Below are 6,000 nucleotides of genomic sequence, written 5' to 3'. Positions count from 1 at the left end.
ACCCTAAACAGCAAAAATAGCAGAAAACATAAGAATATAATGATTTATGATTACACCATATACTTGTGAGGTTGTTATATGTAAGGTGATTAACTACTATATGAGTGTTTGAAACTCACATGACTTTTTGAAACTATGAACACTTCGAACCATTACTACTTAAAGTATTAACTAAGAATTGAGAAGTACTGCAGGGCATTATAAATAAGTGCAAAGCCTCTTTAATACTTTCTCCAGTTCTTATCTCAAGCTGACAAAACAGTGTATCAGTGTATTTCAGATACCTGAAAAAAATAAACAGTAATCACAAATGATTAGTAGTATAAAACTACAGTAGTACCACAGGGAAGTGAAAGAAGGTAAAATACTAAGAATTGACCAGGAATGGTGTTGTTTTTTCCAAAGCTAGGATCTAATTTGAGGTCATAAAATGTTACTCACAGTTAGGAGGAACATGGAACTCCAACTGGCAAGTGATGTTTCATTGAATGCAACAAGCAATCACATGTGCAAATTGCAGTTTCATCACAACAGTGCCCTTTCTCAAGTTGCTGCTGTCTATTTGGGTGTACAGCTGTGAGACAGCAGTACATGTCTCTAAGTTGTTCACCAAACTTTGAAAACGGCAATGCAGCACATCAGCTCCTCAGTTGGGATAAGCCACTGATGGTCCTTCTCTGAGGTCCTGTTTCCAAACTAGTGCCTGGAAGTCCTGTAACGCTTTCATGTTGGGAAGTTAAAAAATATTAGGCTTCTTTTCCAGCTATACACACTTCCCTGTTTGAAGATGGAGAGTGCAGAGGCAAAGGCAAAAAAATCTCCTTTCTATCTCTGCTCTCTTTAGGTTTGGTCAATGATATTTTTTGTTCCATAAGTGAACAATGATCCTTTGTTCAGCAAGGACCAGCAAAATTATTAGCCCTGATGACAGAAATAGAGCCTGAGATTTAGGTTTTTAAAAAAAATCAAAATGTATTGTTTGTTCAGTTTCTCTTTAGTCCATTTTTTTATCATAGAATTGTCACATCATGTGTCTTTCCTTGTAAACATTGGGTTTTACCTCCATCAAACCACAAATCACAAACACAGATTGCTAAAGATGTTTCTATCTTCCTTTTCTCCCTGCAGAATAAACTTTCTGTCTGACATTTTCTCTCCAAGAGAAATGATCCTCTAGTAAGTATGGTATGTATTTATTCTGAGTTAATGTGATGCTATCATGTACCTCTTCCATGACTGATTTTCTCCTTTTTTGACTTTGGGGTTTATGTCTTTTTAGGACTTCTGAAGCATTAGGACTTTTACATGAGCACAGATACTGGTGGTGTACATTACACTACAATTCTCCTGCACAGCATTTTCTGTTTCCCACTGGTAGGTCCTCAGAGATGAGTGGCTAATAGGAAGCCACAAAATGAGCCTGAAATGGAATTCAGGTTGTCAGAACCTGCATCTTTACCCTTAAAAACCTGAAGTCTCCAGAAGTATCTTTCTTCTGTCTGAATTGAAAGATCTATGTACTTAAATACAATAGGTAGCACCCTTCAGTTTGAGTCAGCTCTATGTGTCTTAGTAACCTTTATCAAATTCTATGCCTTTTCAAGTTTCTCAGGGCAGATTAGCAAGGAGTTGGGTCTCTCCTGTAGTGTCATATGCTACTGGATAGCAGGAACAGGACTCCAGCCAGCAGGTCCTTTGTTTTGGCCATTCTGTTCTTCCTTATTGTGAGCTACCTCTATACTTGGGCATCCTTTTAGCTTCTTAAAGCTTTCAGCACACGAACAATGATAAAGCTATTCTGATATGAACTGGTTTAGTCTGGCTACTGACTATGATGTTCTGGGCAGGATTTGCTAAGGAAGAGAATCAAGAGGCAAGTCTTCATAGGAGAGTGCCACTTCTATCGGCTGTACACAGTGGTTGATCAATTCTAATTTTTATATAAATCCAGTAACCTGTTGTTGGGATTTTTCACTTTTCATTCCTTGGTTGGTGAAACAGAAGTAAGTAACCGGAAGAGTTTAAATTAATGAGAAGACACAGGATAAATGAATACTTGTGATAATAGTCATTAAATTAGTAGGATCTGTAAGACTTTTTACATATACTGGAAATCCCTTATTTCTTGCCACACCAAACTTTTCATTTTTGAAGTATTTGTGGATTTCTTTTTCAGAGGTGCAAAAGTCATATACCATGTCCCATTAGAGGAATTTCAGCATTTGTTTATCATCTCTCGGTAGAAGTCTGTTGTAACTCTCCCAAAATCCCATCCTCGCCAATACCACTCTAGCTTAACCACAAGATCACAGAGTAGCTGAGGTTAGAAGGGACCTCCAGAGGTCAACTTGTCAAAACCCCCTGTTCAAGTAGGGCCACCTAAAGCTGGTTGCCCAATATCATGTTCAGATGGGTTCTGTGCATCCATCTCTATAATGGAAACTCCACAGTCTTTCTGGGCAACCTTTGCCAGCATTTGGTCATCCTCACAGTGGCAAAAAGTGTTTGCTGATGTTCAGAGGGAGCATCCTGTGTTTCAGATTGCGCCCATTGCTTTTGGTCCTTCACTGGGCACGACTGATAACAGCCTGACTCTATCCTCTTTGCACCCTCCCATCAGATAGTTCTGTACATTGACAGGATCCCCTTGAGCATTCCTTCTCCAGACTAAACAGTCCCCACTCTCTCAGGCTTTCCTCATAGGAGAGGTCCTATATAGTCCCATAATCATCTTTGTAGCCCATCAGGAGACTCTCCAGTATGCCCATTTCTCTTTTCTTGTGGGGGAAGCCCAGAACTGGACACAGTACTACAGATGTAGCCTCACCAGTGCTGAGCAGAGCAGAAGGATCACCTCCCTTGACCTGCTGGCAATACTCAGTCTATTGCAGCACGAGATGCCATCAGCCTTCTTTCATGCCCATATTAAATAACAGAAGAAGGGAGTAAAGTCCTTGTGTTTTCTCCATGGAATAAAAAGTGCTAGGTACTTAAATCTTCTTATAAAAAATGAAGCATTAAGGAAAAACAGCTCATCAGTGGTCATTACAAGTTAATTAATCTTCTTTATAGCATCCATAAGTATAGCTAATGCATTAGTATTTCACACATTCAACTCAGAGATGAGAAAATATAAATCATTAATATATCCACTATTTTCCAGTAACCTCATAAAAAAAAAGAAAAGCCTGACATACCTGGTAAAAATTGTGAGGCACTCCATATCTTACAGAGTTGAGAGACCTATGTAAGGTTATTTGCAGCAGGCAGCAGGTTATAGGAGGAATTTTAGGAAATTCAGTCCCCAAAAGACAGATTCTTAACCGTTCATAAGCCACCTCTCATCGAAAGCAGACTAGTTTGCTCCTTCACACAAGGTATGAACTGGAGGAGTATTCTCAGCTATGGTACCATACAGGTGAGAAGAGTACACTTGTACCGTGTTTAAGGGGGACACGTCTCAATCCTACAGCAACACCATATAGCTACCCATCTTTTACTTCATCCAAGGTCTCACTCTGCTTCTGTCTATTACACACCCTTGATTATCTTCCTATTCCCTTTCATATTTCCATAACACATCCTAATTGAGAATTCCTCTCTCCTTGGGAATTATCAGCTACTCATTTTCAGTGTCCTTTTATTGGCTTTGTGCAGCTGCTGAATGAGGCTGGTGCAGCAATCAAAGACCTGTTTGGCTATAAGCAACATACCTAAGGTCTGGAATTAATAAGAAATGAAGCTTAACTAGGAACTCCTGCATGTCTTTTATATATATCCATAGTAACAGAGCTCATAGCAGACTTTTTCACTTGGTCAGCCATCCTGACAGTGGTTGCTATGAATGTTTTGATGGTTTCTTGGCAATTAAAAGGTTTTGTAGAAACTGATGTTTCTGACAGTACATTGTTTCTGTGAGGTGAATTTCACGTTTGACCACGTGCTATTCTGCCATTCTATAAATATACACATACATAGGCACAAATTAAACAGCAGAAGATGCTTATTCGATTCAGGGTATTTCCAGCATGCACATAATGAAAACACTCCACATGCAGATAATAACCAAAAATGAGTATGGACAGTCTAGTTCAATGTAATTGCAACCCATTTTCACTATAATCACTATTGCTTTACAACAAGGCATCACACAACCTTGCAGCAGATCAGAACCTAAACCATGACTTTGAAGATGATAAGGAAACAAAAAAAAAAAATAATTGTTTATAGCATCTGATATAATGTTCACATTATAATATAGCAAAATGAGACATTTTGTGGCTTTTCATTCCAGTGCAGGAATTAAACTAGAGAATGCTAGATCCAAGTGACGTGTTTCAAATTTGAAGCACTTACAGATGAAAAACAGCCTATATGGCTTTTGGACAAAATTAGTAACTCCAAAACTGCAGAATACAATCATTAAAAGGCTAGTTCACTAACAGATTAAATAAAATTTTACTTTACAGGACAGATGCCTTTTATTAGTTCAAATCTCACTTGATTTTATTCACCCCTTTCTATGTAGCCATTTAAAATTTCATGAGCAATTAATATTAATCAGAAAAAAGATTTGAATTATTCAATCAAACAAATCTTCCACATTTTTCTGTCTTTTAATAAGTTCTTTATATTGCAAGTGTTACAGCAGTAGAGCACAAAAGTCACTTGGAATTTAAGCTTTGTTTCACTTAAATGTCAGGAAAAAATTATTTTTAATAATAAATAAATAAATATTACCATTCACAGATATGCAAAAATAAACAATCACTCATTCAGATTATTATGCAAATCAGATTATTTCCTCCCCATTTGTAGTTTAATCATCCAGGAATAACTAGAAATATATAATGGATATTTTGGACACAGAAGACATTTTTCTACTGCAAAATTCAGCAATTTCATCATCCCTTGCAGTCATAGAATGATAATGAAGATAATAAATTTATGATTGCTAACTTTCATTTTAGGTTTCCATTACTGTATTCATCTTACTGTTTTTCCAATACCTAGTTGCAAACAAGGAACGGAGGCCAAGGCACATGTAAAATTCTCAGTGATGGAACTGAAATGTGCTCTATACCACCCACAGCCCATGTTGGAAGACGGACTAAGAGGCATGCTGCTAATTTCAGCAGACAGGTATGGAATGACTTCATTTATACTTGGAAATGAGAAATAATATGGGGAAAAAATTGCTTTGAGGAATCATCCAAATGGGGTAGTAAAAGTGATTTACATGTGGTTAACAAATCCCAAATAGGAGTGAAAGGTAACAGCCTACTGACTGGCTTTGGAGATCAGTTAGTGCTGGTTCCAGTTAGCTCTCTGGGGATGACTGGGTAGCTAGAGTGAACAGAACAGTAATTTGAAAACACTCTTTAATGAAGCTGTGAAAAGCAATGAGTTAAATGAGATGACACAAAGAGACCTGGAAAGACTAGAAATCTGTGCAAAAGCAGCAAAATGAGCTGCTTCTTCCAAAAAGAAAAGAAAATCATCCTAATACACCTGGGAGAATCCAATTAAAAACAGATACAGAAATACTCAGTCTGGTGGAGAGGTCTAGGTAAGATTAATGATAGAGAAGTCCCAAGGGTGAAATCTAAAAGTGAATGAGACAGAGGCTGGCAACGTGATATGGCTGCAAAACTGATTTGTAAAATTCAGGTTTGTATTCACAAATGCAGCACATTATGGAAGAAGAAGGCATGGGATTTTGATAGCACATGCTCATCTCCCAGGATCACTAAAAGAGATCCCTATGAATTTGAAGGAGTTCATAGAAAAGCAAGAGCATTTGAAATTAAATTACAGATTTAATAAGGTATGTTCCTGCGGAAACAGAAAACTGTAAAGACCCATTGTTGGGGTTGACAGGACAGCAGTGGCCATTCTTTCATATTTGAGGAGAGGTAACAACCTAGGAGACTTATGTGCAGAACTTAACACCATTAGGAAACACTTGGTCTGTTCAGCCTGGAGAAGAGGAGACTGAGG

The sequence above is a fragment of the Pipra filicauda genome, unplaced genomic scaffold (genome assembly GCF_003945595.2).
Source record: "Pipra filicauda isolate LSUMZ 115617 unplaced genomic scaffold, ASM394559v2 scaffold128_size5466820_pilon, whole genome shotgun sequence".
Lineage (NCBI taxonomy): Eukaryota > Metazoa > Chordata > Aves > Passeriformes > Pipridae > Pipra > Pipra filicauda.
This window is presented reverse-complemented; position numbering follows the sequence as displayed.